Source organism: Rhinolophus sinicus, linkage group LG10 (genome assembly GCF_036562045.2).
Source record: "Rhinolophus sinicus isolate RSC01 linkage group LG10, ASM3656204v1, whole genome shotgun sequence".
NCBI lineage: Eukaryota > Metazoa > Chordata > Mammalia > Chiroptera > Rhinolophidae > Rhinolophus > Rhinolophus sinicus.
Window position 1 is genome coordinate 23,229,176 of NC_133759.1, and position 16,613 is coordinate 23,245,788.

Here is a 16,613-nt window from a genome sequence, read left to right on the forward strand (position 1 = left end):
AGTTACTTGAACATAGGCAGTGTGATACTGTGACAGCGTCTGATAACAGAGAGGACTACTAAGTGACTAATGGGCGGGTGGTATACACAGCATGAATATACTGGACAAAGGAATGGTTCAAATCCCCCGGCAGCAAGGAGCAAAAACAATGCGAGATTTCATTATGCTACTCAAAATGATACTCAATTTAAAACTTAAAAATTGTTCAATCCTGGAATTTTCCATTTAATATTTTAGGACTATGGTTGACTATGGGAAACTGAAACCATGGAAAGCAAAACCACAAATAATGGGGAATGAAACACTATTTTTAGCTACTGGAAGTAATGCCTGTACCTGCCAAACTTCAAAGAAACAATAAGTTGCATATATTAGCATCTTGGCCTCCAAAAGGTATTTGTCCCATTCTTTGCATTTGCAAATCCATAAACCTCTTAAAATAATATGGGAATTTGGGGATGTTATAAAACATTATCACTCTGAAGTGGTTCAAGTGTGTGTCCCAGAAATGGATCCTTACTTCTAAAGGATCAGTCCTTATTTCATATTTCAGATCTTTTTAGGCCCACAGTCCAACATCTGGCTGATCGGATGGTCCACGAGGCTCCAGACACAGCTATATAACGTGTTTCCCTGAAAATAAGACTGGGTCTTATATTAATTTTTGCTCCAAAAGACGCAGAAGAGCTTATGTTTAGGGGATGTCATCCTGAAAAATCATGCTTGGGCTTATTTTTCGGTTAGGTCTTATTTTCGGGGAAACACGGTAATTTACCAGCAAACAGCACTGGGTCTTCACATTAGACTGCCTTCATAAGAAAGTGCTTAGCCTCTCCAGAATGGGTCCTTATGTCCCCTTCTTCAAAAATAATATGCTTATTCTTGTGAGGTGATATGTTAAACTGCCAGTGGTGAGACAAAAAAATGTCTTAGATACTAAAAATAACTTTTCTAAATTTTATAATTAAACATATTTTAGTTTGCAAATTCTTGAGGCAATAGGAGCATTGGGAAACACCAGAAAACCACAAGGGACATTTGGCACATAACCATCATACAGCCTTCTACCAGGAAAGGTCAACACAGAAACAAGATTTTTTCAAGAGGATCCACAGGGCAAAGGTAACAGAGAGATGATTTGTTCTGTTTGTGCTCAACTTGTATTCTTTAAATAATGTATGTTATTCATAGCATGATTTGCCTTAAAAACAGTAGATTCCAAGAACATTTGAGACATCGTGTTGATGGCTCCCAAGCATGTTTAGAAAATTTTTGTTTTTGCTTTTTACCAAAATGTGCCACCATTTACTTTCTTCTTCATCACTTTTGACTAAAAAGTGAATTTAAGCAATGCCTCTCTTTATAAGATCAGAGTTTCTTCTCTTATTATTTTCCAATTTGAAACTTTGACCTTCTTCAATCATGTCAGACATTAGCATTTCATAATAATTATTATTATCCCTCTAAGTCAACTGATTATATTATTACCAAAAATGATGTAACTTCATGGTCTGAAAGGAAGTGAAATAAGTAAGGTTACAAAGAAGCTTCCTGTTTTGGTTTTCCTCCTTTGACATGAAGGAGTTTAAAGTAGGAATGCCGCACACACAAATCCACCACTCAGGTCAGACAAGGCACTTGGATTAGTAAGTGTTGGTTAGGATGTGGAAGGAAAGGCACATTCCTTGACTTTCTAGTGTAGTTTTGCTTCAGCAAAATCTCAAATCAGTGCATGCAAAGTAGCATGGTACAGATTTTTAATTCCATAGCCAAAATGAACTGTAACTACAAAAAGCTAGTAACACCTTCTGTTTTCCCTGGCATGATTCAAGCTTTGGGTTGGAATTGCTTGCTAATTACTGTAATCCATTCATTCTACAAATATTTATTACCTCCTACTGGGCTGGATACTCTTTTAGTTACTAAGAAATAGCAATCAGCAGATACAAATTCTAGCTGGTGGGAGCTTACTTTTGAATAGTCATAATTCTTACATTTCAGTGACTCCATTTTGCACTCCTTTTTGTCAGTGGTTCTCAAGATTTCTAACAAACATGGTGGACTCAGTCTGGTAAATGTCAACTCAGCAACCCAGGGCAAAAGAAGGTCTTGAGTGAAATCCATTCCGTCTATGTTTTAAATGCTAAAACTCTCCAATGTCTGCATTTCCCCAAAACTACAGCAACAGAGCAACAGAGACAACAGTACTACTATATGGACATATTAGCTTAGGAAACAACACGGAGTTCATTTCATCTCATTCTACAGAGGAAATGACTCAAGCCCACAGAGGTTAAAACATACACCCCGAGGATGTAAGTTCTATAAGAAAAGGGCTTGAGCTGCCTTGTACTTACCATATAGGACTGTTGTGATGGTTAAATGAATGTGTAAATCAATTAAAAGTGTGCCTGGCAAATATTTTTGTGCTATATAAATATTAGCTACTATTATTAATCAATACTGTATCCTCTGTCTCTTGTATATTTTAAGTATTAAATTTTTATATAATTATATCTCTATCTGAAAAATCTTTAATCATAGGATATTACTTTATTCAGGTATCTGGAGGTAACTGGAGGGTTTTATTTTGGGTATCGGTTTTAATCTAATCATATCATATAATTCAAACAGCACCCAGTGCAGTCTTTGATACCAATGATTTCTAGATAAGTGGGTATTGTGTTGAATTAGAAATATTTCTTTAAGACTATTCAATTAAGACTTCAGACCAATATCTCTTGCAGTCACTGTGAAATTATGGATTAAATAGTTTCCCCACCCTTCAAAAAATATGTCTTGAAGTCCTAATCCCCAAATGTGACCTTATTTGGAACTAAGTTTATTGCAGATGCAATTAATTAAGTTGAGATCATAGAAAAGTAGGGTGGGCCCCAAATCTAATATGACTGGTATCTTATAAGAAGACAGCCGTGGGAAAACAGAGAAACACAAAGAACACTGTGTGGTGGTCAAGGCAGAGATTGGGTTATGTGGCTGCAAACCAATGAAGGTCAAAGATTGCCAGCAATCAGAAGCTAGGAAGAGGGAAGGAAGCATTTGCCTCTACATGTCTCAGCATGGCCCTACTGACCACTTGATTTCAGAACTCCAGCCTTCGGAACTGTGAGATGATAAATTTCTGTTGTTTCAAGCCACCCACTTGGTTCCAGCATCCCTGGGAATTTATGGTCATAATTCTGCCTCACTGAGTCATATCAGTAGTTGTGTGGCATGGGCTTCCTAAATGGAAGCCACACCACAAAATGTTCCACTTGTTTGGTGACTCAACATTTATATATGGAATATTGCCCCTACAGGATCAAAACAGTTGTCTCAGCAAAATGACGCTTCATCATTCATCTAACTTTCCCTTCTTACACCTTTTTCCAAACAGTTCAGATGTTCTTGGAATCTGCCAGATAAAACATTATGACAGTGTATACACAGGGAGCCTCAGGGGACAGATCTAGGGTGTCACAGAACATTCTCATTAGATTTAGAATACCCTCACCATTTCATAACCAGGCAGGTAGGCAGTGAGATAGGGGTTTTGAGGCAGACAGGCAGACTTCAGAAGCTAGATCACTCTGGGCTGTTTCCAGAGTTCTCTCAGCCTTAAGAACTATATTCAATATAAAATCATTCCTTGCTTGGACAGAAAGATGCAGCAGATAAATTTGGTACCATATATACCAGTTAATTCAACAAAATGTCAAACTGTCTGGGAAAGCCTTTAGAAAAGGTTTACTTTCTGTGTCACCAGGGAACTGAGTGATAGGAAGGAAAGCTCATGAAAATGAGATTTTCTCTAACTTCTGCCTACACTGAATAAATCAATGGGATTTCTCAAGTCCCCTCAATATCAATGAGTTTATCTCATAGCAGGCAAGTATTTACAGACTCCAAGAAAATCTCTCTCCAGTCTTCTTTTTTCCCCCTCTCCATTCCAGCCTAATTGCTTGTTTTCCTTTATTTTGCTACCATTTCTTTCCTTCTTACTATTCATTTCTTTGCATAGCTATAGGAGGAAAGATTCATCTGACAACAGCTATCCCTTACTTCTTAGCTTCTAAAAGCCATGATGAGTGTGGAAGTCTTCACTTTTTTTAAAAGAAGATTTAGTCTTCCTGCCCTGAACCGAGTTTAGGGTAATTGTGTATCTGCTTGAGGGCTGAATGCAATCTGTAGCCTTTTTCATAAAGTTTATGGCCCTGATGCCCCTTTAAAAGTCTCATGTGGCTGATTGATAGGCTCATTTCTGATACTAACCATAAAGAATTGGCCATCCTGAAGATAAGCCGCTCCTCCCCTGAGCATTCCAGGAAGTAAAGGCACACCACCATTATAGATGAGGCCTCCATTATGGATGGCGTTTCTTGCCTCAATCAGATTCATCGTTCAGCAGCCCAGGCAGTGCTGTGTGCTGAGGGACGGCACTACAGGACATATAAACTCAGTGGAGTTCTTTTAGTTAATGAGCCTATAAGGATTAAAATATTATCATGGACAAAAATGAAGCAAGCCATAATGGCGAATACTCCATTTCCTAACTTCTGTTCATTTTCTCTTGATGTCATTAACCAAAAGAGAAGTTGGCAGACTCATAGAGTCTTCCTCATTCATTAATCTGAGCCTTTTTATTTAATTAATCTTACGTGTTTCTCAGATTTTACCTCTTTATGATGTGTTCTTAGTTTTCCTCCTCACGCTATCTTTCAAATATCTCTTCATGGGACAAGTGTGGTGATTAGTAATTTTTCTCTAGTCCTGCAACTTGTATCTTCTGGGTCAAAATGGCACATGGATTCTTAGAAAAAGGCAGAGCTGGAGAGGAAGGAAGGAGAGTTAAGAGAGAAGGAGTGGGTAGAGTAGAAGACAGGGCACACACACTCACACAGAGGGAGTGGGGAGGGAAGTAGGAAGGCTTTTATGAATATTAAATTGCAATTCTTAACTGAAGATTTAATTTCCTGGAGAAAAAACAAAAGAATTAATTTGTTCCCAGCCAAAAATTTTAACACAGAGAGATATTGCAGAAGAATTGGTATCACCTGACAGCTTATCAAATGCAGGAAGCCAAGAAGAAGGAAGAAATCGAAGACCAGAAGGAAATGGCCATGGAAGTAGGTTTGTAAAGGAAGACTTATTCATCAGTCAAATATTTATTGAACACTTTTTATAGAATAGGTGTGGTACTATGACTAGGGTTTTCGGAGGTGAGACAGCCAAAGCACACCAGTAACCCTCATTTGAAATAATGGAAACATCAGAGCTGTACATCCAATAATTACTATAAATGTTAAAGTATGATGTAAGGCATTTAGAAACCTTGCCAATACCTCTGCATCCACTTCTGTCTGGTTTCCTAAAACAGCTGTAATCAGTGTCATCAATAACATTTATGGTGCTAAACCCAAAGAGTATCTTTCAGACCATATTATTAATGAACAGCATTCGACTCAGTGGACAACTGCACCCTCTTGACACATTCTTTTTTTCAGCCTGCTACATACCACATATTCTGGTTTTCCAACAACTTTTCCAATTGTTTCTTTCCAATCTCCTTTGCAAGCTCATCTCTTCTTGACAGTCACTAAAAGTTATGATTTCTCAAAGGTTTGTTTGTGTGTTTACTTCTCTTCTCAAAACTTTCTTGGCAATGTCATTCAACTTCTGGCTTCAACTATCTTTACTATCCCAAGCACATTCATTTTTTTTTTTTTTTTTTCCTCCGGACAGACTTCTTCCTCTATAACTCATGTGGAATGCTTGCCCCTCCTAGGTGCCCATTCAGGGTTAACCATACCCTTGCTAGAGCACTTACTTAATGAGTATATTTCTGTCTATACTGGCCAGTTAGGACCTGTACATTATTCAGCTATGTGTCTTTAGTATTTAACATGGTATCTGGCATATAGTAGTGGTCCACCATTTGCTCAGCTGTTGACTGGAATTGGGGCAGGGCTTGGGGGGAGGATGCACAACATTATTGCACATACTGGGGTGCTGAATAGATGATAATCTCTTAATTATGAGAGGTTTGAATAAGATGAGGAAAAAAGAAGTATACATGGGATTTAACATTGATGATTAAAAAAACACTTTTTTTGTACTATCAGAATTTTCTACATTGTATACATACTACTGTTATAATTGGGGATTTTTAAAATTATTTTGAGGTTTGTTTTATGTATTGATAGGGCGAGAGAAAATACACACACACACACACACACACACACACACACACACAGAGTCAGGAGAGTAAAACGAAAAAGAGAAATATGAACTACTAGCAGGAATTCTAGCAGTTGGAATTCCAGGAGTTCGAACAGTTTTCTTCAAGAAAGACTACTGCTCAAATTCTTCAATAAACAGTTGCCCAAATTGCCTTTGTTTCTAACTGACTTTTAGGGAAGAACAGGGCAAAGAAAAATTATTTACTCAAATGACCTGTCACTCCTGATTGTCAAGAATTAAGCACAGAAAAGTATTTGCAGATAATAAATTTGATAGGAACATACGCTCTCCTGAATTATAACTCAAACTACACTCTTTACCGAGGAGTACTAGACACTGACATCCTACTCAACCAATTCAAGCCATTAACATAAACAAACCCTTATGAAAATGAAAATTGAATATTACATTGGAGCAATTGAAAGCATGTTCTATCAAAGGCAATTTGTCTATTATATGACAGCCTCGGAAAACAACAGGAAAATTACATCTCTCACATTAAAACGAAAAGGCAGGAGCTTATTTAGACATCACAGTAATCAGGGAACCATGGATCGCTCAGAAGAAAACCTGTCTATTCTATGTGCAGGCACTGTCCAATTTCCTCTCCCTTGCATTCTGCTGGGGGTGGAAGCGAGGGCACATTTCTATTTCTGCACCAATTGCTGGACCATAGAAGAAAACAATACCAAATTCTTCCCTTGAAAAATTCTTCCTTTACTGGTAAAAGACAGTGATTCTACAGAGCACTCTCCAGGCCATCAAAGTGTTAAAACCATGAGGTGTGCCAGGTGATAGTGGCTTCATCCTCCTCCAGAGTCAGAGCCAATGGCCCTAATGGCTTTCATCCATGAGTCTTCATATGTTTGGCTGGGTTATATAGGGCATTCACATCCTAGATTCTCAGATATGGTATCAAATATCTCTAGCTACACATTTATTTAAGGGATTGTTAGTCTCTGCCCACTGTGATAAGGAAAGTAGCCATGAATTCTGGTCATGCTTTGGGTGGAACAATCATATTTATATTTATATCTTGGTCATGGTTGTTAAATGATCATGAGGATGGCAACAGAAAACTTTATTAGAATATGTGGCACATCTAGTGAAAATACTTCTGTAATGTCTGAATCAATATAACACTATCAACACTATTTATAGCTCGTGTTGTTTGTGTGCTTCAGAGATTCATTTATTTTATTACAGTAGTTTAACATCATTCTCTGAATATCAAAATATATTCAGTTTTCTTTTCAAATAGAGTATTTAGAGGAAAAGCATAGTTATTAACGCACTAACTACTTCTTTAATGCCAATATTTCAGAGAGCTAAAGTTAACTAAAGCACTATTTGACGTAGAAAGAAATTGAATGCAAACCAGGTGACTCTCAGATTCTTTGCAAGGGGTTTCAATAACTAAAATAACAAAAGCGACTTTACAGTAATGTAGGAGTAACTCCAGCAAAAAAAAAAAAAAAAAAAAAAAATTTTTTTGAATTGTACTTAAAATCCAGTGCATGTAGCCAATTTATGCTTTCCTTATGTTCTTCAACTAAATGAACCTCATTGACCATGACATTTGATCACTACTTTTGTAGCTAACAGCCTCAGTGGGTAAAGTATTTCACTTCTGAGACCTGAGAAGGCTGACCCACATGAAAGTGGTCTGGCGTTCAGTTTGTGGACCTGGGAGTGTAGTGGGGCACAGAGATGCAGAACTCTGTCACTTTCTAGGCATGTGGTCTCAAAACCACAGTTTCCCAAAATATAATTTGGGAAAACACTTTCTTCTAGTACAAGAAATATTAATATATAAAGGTGTTAGTTTCTTTCCTACGTGCCTTATGTATAGTTTACAACAGCACCGGGTAAAGTTGCCTTCTATCGTGATACTATCTTTTTCCCCTCTTGGAACAATTAACTACGTGAGTCATAAACATCTCTTGATAACACTGTAAGGATGTTTCAGTGAGCAGTAAGCAGAGCCCCCCTTTTTTTGATAACCTGCAAGTATATGTAAAAAAAAAACCACCCTAAAAATAATGCCATTTTTGATTGCTGATGTCATAGACATTGGCAAGAATATTGAAGCTGTACATCAAAAATATATTTTGGAGATAAGTCAGCATAAGAATAAAATAGCTCTCAAGCTCTCGCGAAAGTGAGAGATCTCTTTTGTGTCTTAGTATATTTATGAGAATAGTTCAACAGAAATGGAGAAAAAATGGAAATCCATTGTCATTATATTACTATTTTGTTGAAATGGCAATCTTATAATGAAATATAAAATTCCAGCTCTCATATCCTAAAGTGGATGCGTGCTTTCTTTAATCTTGGTTATCGTTATATCGCTAAAGCAATCATTGAAATTAGCTCTGGCATTTTACAAAAAGGCAAGCTAGGTCTACTCTTCCTTCCCTCTTCTGCCTTTTCATAATCCCATCTCTCTAGTCTATGGCTGCCTCTGACAATAAAAGTTCAAGAACACTCACTGCAACCAAAAATGGGGAGATCGTCATTTGGCGTGTGGTAATCACAGTCTTTCCTACTTTAGTCTCGCTAAATCACAGAGGAGTTGTTAATTCTAGTTGAGTTTGCTTAAACCACACCTTCTGAGACTTCTTGTTAGTGATGTGGGATAAAAATAATTTCCAATGCTTCTTGTACCTTAAAGCTGAGTTTGAAAATGTGACTCTGTGCAAGGCCCCAACCTTCCAGGTCAAACGTTAGCTCATTTGCAAAACAAATATCTTGAACCAAATGATCTACAGATCCCTTTAGTGCCAAGACTTTATGACTGCTATAGTCTTTAAACTTCAGTTATTCAGATTCCACCAGCATGCATGAATTTCGCCTAACAAGGCAAACAACTTTCAGTCTTATTATTTTTATTTAGGTCTATACTTTTGTGTGTGTTTTATTTGAATAAATGTGTTTAAAATGGAAAAGTTACAACTCTCTAAAAATGATAAATCAGCTTCACTGAACTAGATGATAAATTCTAAAAATAAAAAGGATGGAAACAAAACCATGTAATTAAGTCCAGACTAGATGGCATGGCCTAAGGATAATTCTGAATCTCAGGACTGGTCTCTCTATGTTAAATATAAACAGCTATAGAAAATGGAATACCATCAAATAGCTTCTCTTACCAAGAGAATCCAAAGTTTTGGAGGACAACTGAAAGGGGAATAAAATAATTTTCTCACTATAGAATTTAATAAGATTTTAATCTCTGCTGGCATCACCACTTGTATGGATACCATTTGCTGGGAAAACTTTTGTGACTATAAAAAGGGTGTGTTACATGTTCAGACTCAACTCCAGACTACTGAAGTACTGATAATCTTTATTACGCCTTACCTCTAAGAAGCAGTCTCAGAAATTGTTCTAATTTATACAGCTTTTGTCTTGTTGATGTCTAATAAGCCAAAGGAAAGTTCCATGGACTCTACGAGTTGCATATCCTAAGTCTCCTCATTTCTGGTTTTGAAAGTATATATTTTAAAAAATCTTTATTGAGATATAATTCATGTACATAAAGTGCACCTATTTAAAGGGTACAATTCAATGGTTCTAGTATATTCACAGAGTTGTGCAACCATCACCATGATATAATTTTTGAACATTTTCACCTCCCAAAAAGAAATCCCACACCCATTAGCAGTAACTCCTTATTTTACGCTTTCCAGCCCTAGTCCTAGACAACCAGTAACCTACTTTCTGTCTCTATTTTACATATCTTAACCATTTCTCATAAATGAAATCACATGTGTTCTTTTGTGTCTGGCTTCTTTCGTTTAGCATAGTGTTTTCAAGGTTTAACCAGGTTATAATGTTCATTGGTCCTTCATTTCTTTTTATTATCCTAATATTTCATTATATGGATATACCACCTTTTATTTATCCATTTACCAGTTGGTAGCAATTTGGGTAGTTTCTACATTTTGGCAATTATCAATAACGCTGCTATGAATATGTGTATGCAAGTTCTGTGCAGTCATATATTTTCATTTTTCTTGAGTATATACCCAAGAGCAGAATTTCTTGAAGATATACATTTTGATGAATACTTCATTTTAAAGTGATATATCAAAACATAATTTTGCAGTCAGGTTGCACAAGGATAAAAGAGGTCCTGTGTCTTAAATTATATTTATTGTTCTACTTTCACTCTTTTGTTATTTTCTATGTTTATATGCTAATTATGTTTCATTTGAAAAACATAAAAAAGTTAAAAGCACTTATAATCAGAACACATGTTAAAAATAACAGAGGACAAAATAGGTAACATACCCATTCCTCCAATTCCATACCCAGAGACAAGTATTTTTAAACTGCAGTGTTATTTTTAACAAAAAAAATTATACTACACATATAACTTACATCTGTCAATTATTGTTGACATACTTCTGTCATCTGACATTGATTTGCTGCATTTTAATAAAAACTAAAGATTTTATTATATTGAGGTACCATGATTTATTTAACCAGTCTTCTATTTTTTTTTTCTATTACAAACCAAGCACAATGAACATGTCGAACATATATCTTATAAACTTAAATAATCTCATAGAATATTATCTGAAAAGTTAGGGGGTTGGGTCATATAATACCTATAATTGGAATTTTAACAAATATTGGCTAATTTTACTTCAAGAAAAATCATTTTACTTTACATTGCCACCTAGAATGAAAGAGAGTGCAAATGTCCCTATGGGCTCATCATTGCTCAATGTTATCAAGCATACATTTTGCCAGTCTAAAACACAAAATACATGTTTTATATGTATTTAAGTATGAGTACATGTGACTACTTTTTTCATTTTATCTACTGGCCATTGATATTTCTTTAGAGACTATCCAATTCATATCATTTGTCTATTTTTCCACTAAATTATTTTTATTATTCTTATGGATGTGTCTGCATGTATGTGTTTTGTCAATATTTGTTGACATAAATGCCTTAACTTTGTCTTTTGCCATAATATTTTTATGATGTTCTTTTTTCTCTTCACCATTTCTTGACTGCCATTATTTTCCTATTATGTTGAAATATCACTTTTATCCTATATTAAATCCCTGTATTTATGCTTCTTTCTAGACTCTACTCTGTTCCACTGATCTGTCTTTTCCTCAGTCAGTGTCAAAATGTTTTAATTGCTTAAACTTTATTAAAATATATACTGGCATATCATATTGGACAAGTTCTTCATTTTCAAAAAATGTCTTGGCTATATTCACATACTTATTCTCACAAATGAATATTATATCAACTTGAATCACTCAACTTTTTTTCTTTAAATTGTATGCCATAGACATTATTAATAATATTTAATTAGTATAAAATGCTCTGCTCTTTGGAATATAAAATTAAAGGGATCAATATATTGGAGTTAAACTATAAAAATAAATTACTTCAGTTTACATTTAAATTTGGATGATAGACACTAGCTTCCAATTAAGAAAAAGGAACAACAAAACAAAACAGAAGGAAGCTGATTTCAAATCTTAAAGTATTCATCTGATTATATAACTACACCAAGTAGAGAAGAAAATAAAGTTATCAAGTCAAAAAATCCATTAAATTCCAAATGAATTAGAAAAAAAGCAACAAAGTTATTTGGAACTACTATAGGAATTCTGTTTTAAAATAACCAATTGAACTTACCCAATAGGTTCACTTGAAAATTAAATTAAAATATGATTATAATACGAGAAATTATATTTAAGTAGCATTACATTAATTCCTTATTTTTCCCCAGTACACTTTAATATGTTTATCATTGCTATTCTTTGTACATATTTTCCCAATAAAAAAATAATGAATAATGGAGGAAACGATGGGTAAATGAAATTTTATTTTCACTATAATTAGATTTCCCATCTCAAAAATCTTCCATCTTCTTAAATCACTATGAATTAAACTATTGTGCTTCCTTTATTGCAAAACTTCCATGCCAAGCACGTTAATCTTTTCTCAGGGAATTTCAGGACCATTTTGGTATACAGTCAAGTCTAATCTTTGCCAACAGTTTGAATACATGACTTTTCAGGGGATCTACATAAATCTTTGTCTTGTTGAGACTACAGTAAATTTTGTCAATTTTTTCTCACCCAAATGCATCATCTATGCAAGTACAAAAATTCTGCATGTGTCCCCACAGCTAATAATGGAAATTCAAACCCAGTTTTTTCCGATGTGTACTCAGGATATTCATTATGTTTATTGTTCTAATTTCTTTCTTTACTCACCAGGTATGGGTCCTTGGGCAAATCACTTCATCTCTGAAATACTCTACTTTACCTGTAAAATAAGGAATTGGGTTAGACAATCTTTCAGATTCCTTTGATTCTAACATTTTGTCATTGTATTTAACTTAGTCACTCAATTTTCTTAGTATTATTTAAGTTTGATAACTACCAATAATTGGGAAAAATGTCTACAGAGAAACCTACCATTTAAATTTTTCCATTAACCATTTCTATTATTAACAGAATGTAGTCTTCATAGACAATTTGCTTTTCACTATAATCTTTTCAAGATAATAGTCACAAGAATTCCAACATACTGCCATATTTCCATAACTCAATATAAAAATAAATTTCTCATTAGAGATTACTGCAAATTCTCGTTCTTGGGGAGAAAGATTCTTTACCCTGAATTCAAGTTTGTTTATTTTCTCTAAACAGGACTTATTTTTGGTTCCCATTCTATTATCGATGTTCTCATTTATAATTTGACTTACTTTTATAAAGAACATCACTTTGAACTTTGTCTTTAGAATGCTCATATGCTAGATGGTCCCATTTCCTCTAAATTTGATTTTGTTTCTAGTTTTATTTTAAATGCAACATTATAAATCTAAAAACATTATTAAATATATATCCAAATTCCATGTAAAATTAAAAAAATGTAGAACACTTTTTGTACTCATTTTGTGTCGGGTGAAATGATAAAAGTTAAAAATCAAAACAAGAACCTATAAAAGTGACATTGGAGAGAGAGGACATGTTTCCAGCTAGTAGAAGTATATAACAGTATGGTCTTTTGGAGGCATATTATTAACCCTATATTCAAAGCCTCAGGATATTAACCAAGCAGTTCTACTTTTAGAAATATGCCCTGAGAAAATAATTAAAATAAGGACAAGGATAGGCATCCCGTTATTGATAAAAGTGAAAGATTGGAAACAACTGAAATGTACATAACAGTGGCTTAGTTAACACAATTGAGATGCAACAATGTAATTAAGTACTATGCAGCCATTAATATTATAATGTAAAACAATGTAAAAGGTCATGGGGAAATGTTCATTCCAAAAGGTAGAAAATGGCTGTATAATAATGTATATAATAGGATTCTATTTCTTGTCAAATGCATGTTTATAAATATTTATACATATGTCAGAAAATGATTGGGAGGACACCTGCCAAAATATTAATACTAGTTACCTCTTGGTAAAAGAATTATAGGTGGATCTTTTGCTATTTTTCACATTTTCTGCATTGATCACATATAATATTATCATAAGAATTATTTAGGAGCAATAAATTATATTTCTAAAAATAACTTAAGTGTCTACATTATGTCTATCAGTATAATCAGACCTTTATGGAATAAAAAATTTCAGTGATTCAATTAGTAGCTCACTTTAATTGAATTTAAGTAAATAATTTTGATCTATTCCATAATCAATTGCTGATATCTTATTTGTATTAAAGAAAATTAAAATTTGTGATAATGACCAATAAAGAAAATAAGAGAATAAGATCACCTATCCTTTCACATCCTCTCATTCTGTGTTAGGACAATAGGTCTTTAATTTCCAAGTGTTTTTAAAAAAATAAGTTGTAATAGTTTTATTTATTTGCTTGGTTTTGATATGCCTACCCACTCCACCGCAAGCTCCGTGAGGGAAGAAGCTTTATCTTTTTGCTTCATTTAGTATAGGGCACATTATATAGCTCAACAGACTAGATAAAAGGATAAAAAAAACTACTTAAGTTTTATAACATCTTAAAACCAAAAGTCATTAGATTGGCCAGTTTATTCTTGTAACCTGTAATGGCCCAAAGTTGGTGAAACATTCCCTGAATCTAACCACTTGGAGTTTACAGAACTTAACCAACACAAAAGCAAACTGTACTATGTCAACCTCCAGGACATTTATGAAAAACAAGACAATCAATCTTGATGATTTAGAGAAAGTTAATCTTCTTTACCTGTACTGCTCATTATTTAATTTTATGTCTTTAAAATATTACATCTGATTAATCAGCTATAATCAAAATTTTGAACTCCAAATATAATTAACCAAATGGCGCCCCGGTGCCATTTAGGTGAATGTTAATGGGCAAGAAGTTCATGCTGTAAAGACATTTTTTACAACCTGAGCGAAGTGGAAATGCATAATTAAACATTTGGTTCAGACAGCTGTCAAAAAAGGAATAGTTTAATTCAGAAAAATATTTATATAATGCTAACTGTTCAGAAGTGTATCTTTATATCACCTATAAAGATAGGCTTCCAAAGCAAATTAATAATGTAAGAAAAATGTCTTTAAACAACTCTATATAAATCATTCTTATCTGAGTAAGCATTCAATATCTCTAAGAGCTCTTCTAAAAGGACTTTATTGGTCAAGCTCCGTAGTAAAAATATCTTTTGTAATAAAATATTGTTCGTAATAAAACTATTCTATTTCTTTAAAAATAATTGATAGTTTAGCTTTCTCCATCATTTGGAATAGTCTTCCTCCAGTGAGCTTGAATGAACAAATGTTCATCATCTTCTTAAAACACAAGCAAACACAAATAAAATTCTAAGGTCAAGAAACTGAAACAAAAGAAGTCCTCATTTTTTCCTTTGAAGTTGCTCTGATCCCATAGGGTCTATGAATGAGTAAGCCCTTCCTATGCCAAGGCTTCAAAGCAAAAATTGAAGTGGAAAGTTACTCAATTATCTGGCAAATTCTGTCAGTGAGGCAAGCCAACCTAGAATAATTGAAGTTTTATTTTAGTATCTATTTTTGCTTATGATTTTTCTAAGAGCTTGAGTGCTTAAAATTCAGTCTCTAGGTAAGTATTTTTGCTTTAAACTTTAAGAAAGGAAAAATAAGTAGGATATAAAAATGCAACTCCCATTCTCAAATATAATTTGAAAAATTATGGCGATAACCATAAGTCACTTGACAAGGGAACATCTTAAGTCATACCCTGTACACAAGAGTGCTTGTTGCAAAATATTCCTAAAATGTCTATTCCCGTCTATTCCCTACTGGTTTATAACTGCCAACAGGACCTGTTTTGCATGTTGAATGCAAAAAGCATGGAAGTTTCTGACAAAAACATTTATAATAATACTTAAATGTAGCAGTGGAATCATCCAGACTCAGTCCATAAGCTTGAAGGTTAGAAGCTAACATTTCAACGACCTGCCTGGTCATCAATGGTGAACCACTGTGGAAACCCCAAAGATGTCCAAGGACCTGGGATAAATAGTACTGGAGAGTGACACTATAAAATACAACTTAATGAAGATCTAACAACTAAGGTTCATATGCTAACAGTAAGGTTTACTTCAAGGCTTCGTAATTAATGCTACATTCAGTCAATTTACATGGACTTTAGTGGGGTATTTTATTCCATATTTAAAGACAAACAACATTATATTTTATTTAATGGTTAAAAGGAGTCTATTCTCCCAAAATGCTAATGGCAAAACTCTCAGCCAAAATTAGGGTTTAATTTATCTTCCCTGAGACACATACAAGTATTAAATCAACAGACATTGGTTCTATACTGAAGACGTCTTTCCATAGAATCTGCTACTAAGCACGTCTATACTCTGAGACAGAATTTCAACTTTTAAATAAGTGGCAAGAATCTAGTGGGTTCAACACTCTTCTGCCTTGATACCTCCTTTCTATATTCTGGAACATTTTTGATCAATGTCCAAACAATATTTATGCACATATTAAGGTCATTTACTTTGGACATTCAATGTTGCAAACTGGTGAGCTACTGGTCAAATTGTGTACTCGAGTATATTTTTGAGCTACTACTCTTTCAGATTGAATTTCAGTGCTTTTAGGTGGGTGTATCTCTGGCTTTTCACAGGCTCCCCTCTTCCCTGCTGCCTTACACCCAGCTATTTGGAAGTTGTCTCACAATGACGTTATCTACCTCATCTCTCCTGGTCTGTTTTCCTAACTTAATAGAGTGCCAAGCATGTGTCAATCCTCTGCCACCAGCCTGTTACCAGCAGAAAATTGATCTCTTGGCCCCTTTGAAGCGTCTCTCTGCATATCAAGCTCTGAATCAAGAAGACTGTCAAGAGTCGGGTATATTTCCCAGGATGATTGTAGTGA

The 16,613-nt window shown here is 34.4% G+C and overlaps 1 protein-coding gene across 1 annotated transcript in view; it reads right to left on the reverse strand.

Moving 5' to 3' along the window:
• The window catches only part of RARB (retinoic acid receptor beta), a 668,790-nt gene that overhangs the window by 459,198 nt on the left and 192,979 nt on the right, over positions 1-16,613 (reverse strand). The window contains exon 3 of the mRNA XM_019745272.2: positions 12,496-12,547. The gene's annotated coding sequence lies outside the window, so the exon portion shown is untranslated. The remainder of the gene's footprint in view (positions 1-12,495; positions 12,548-16,613) is intronic.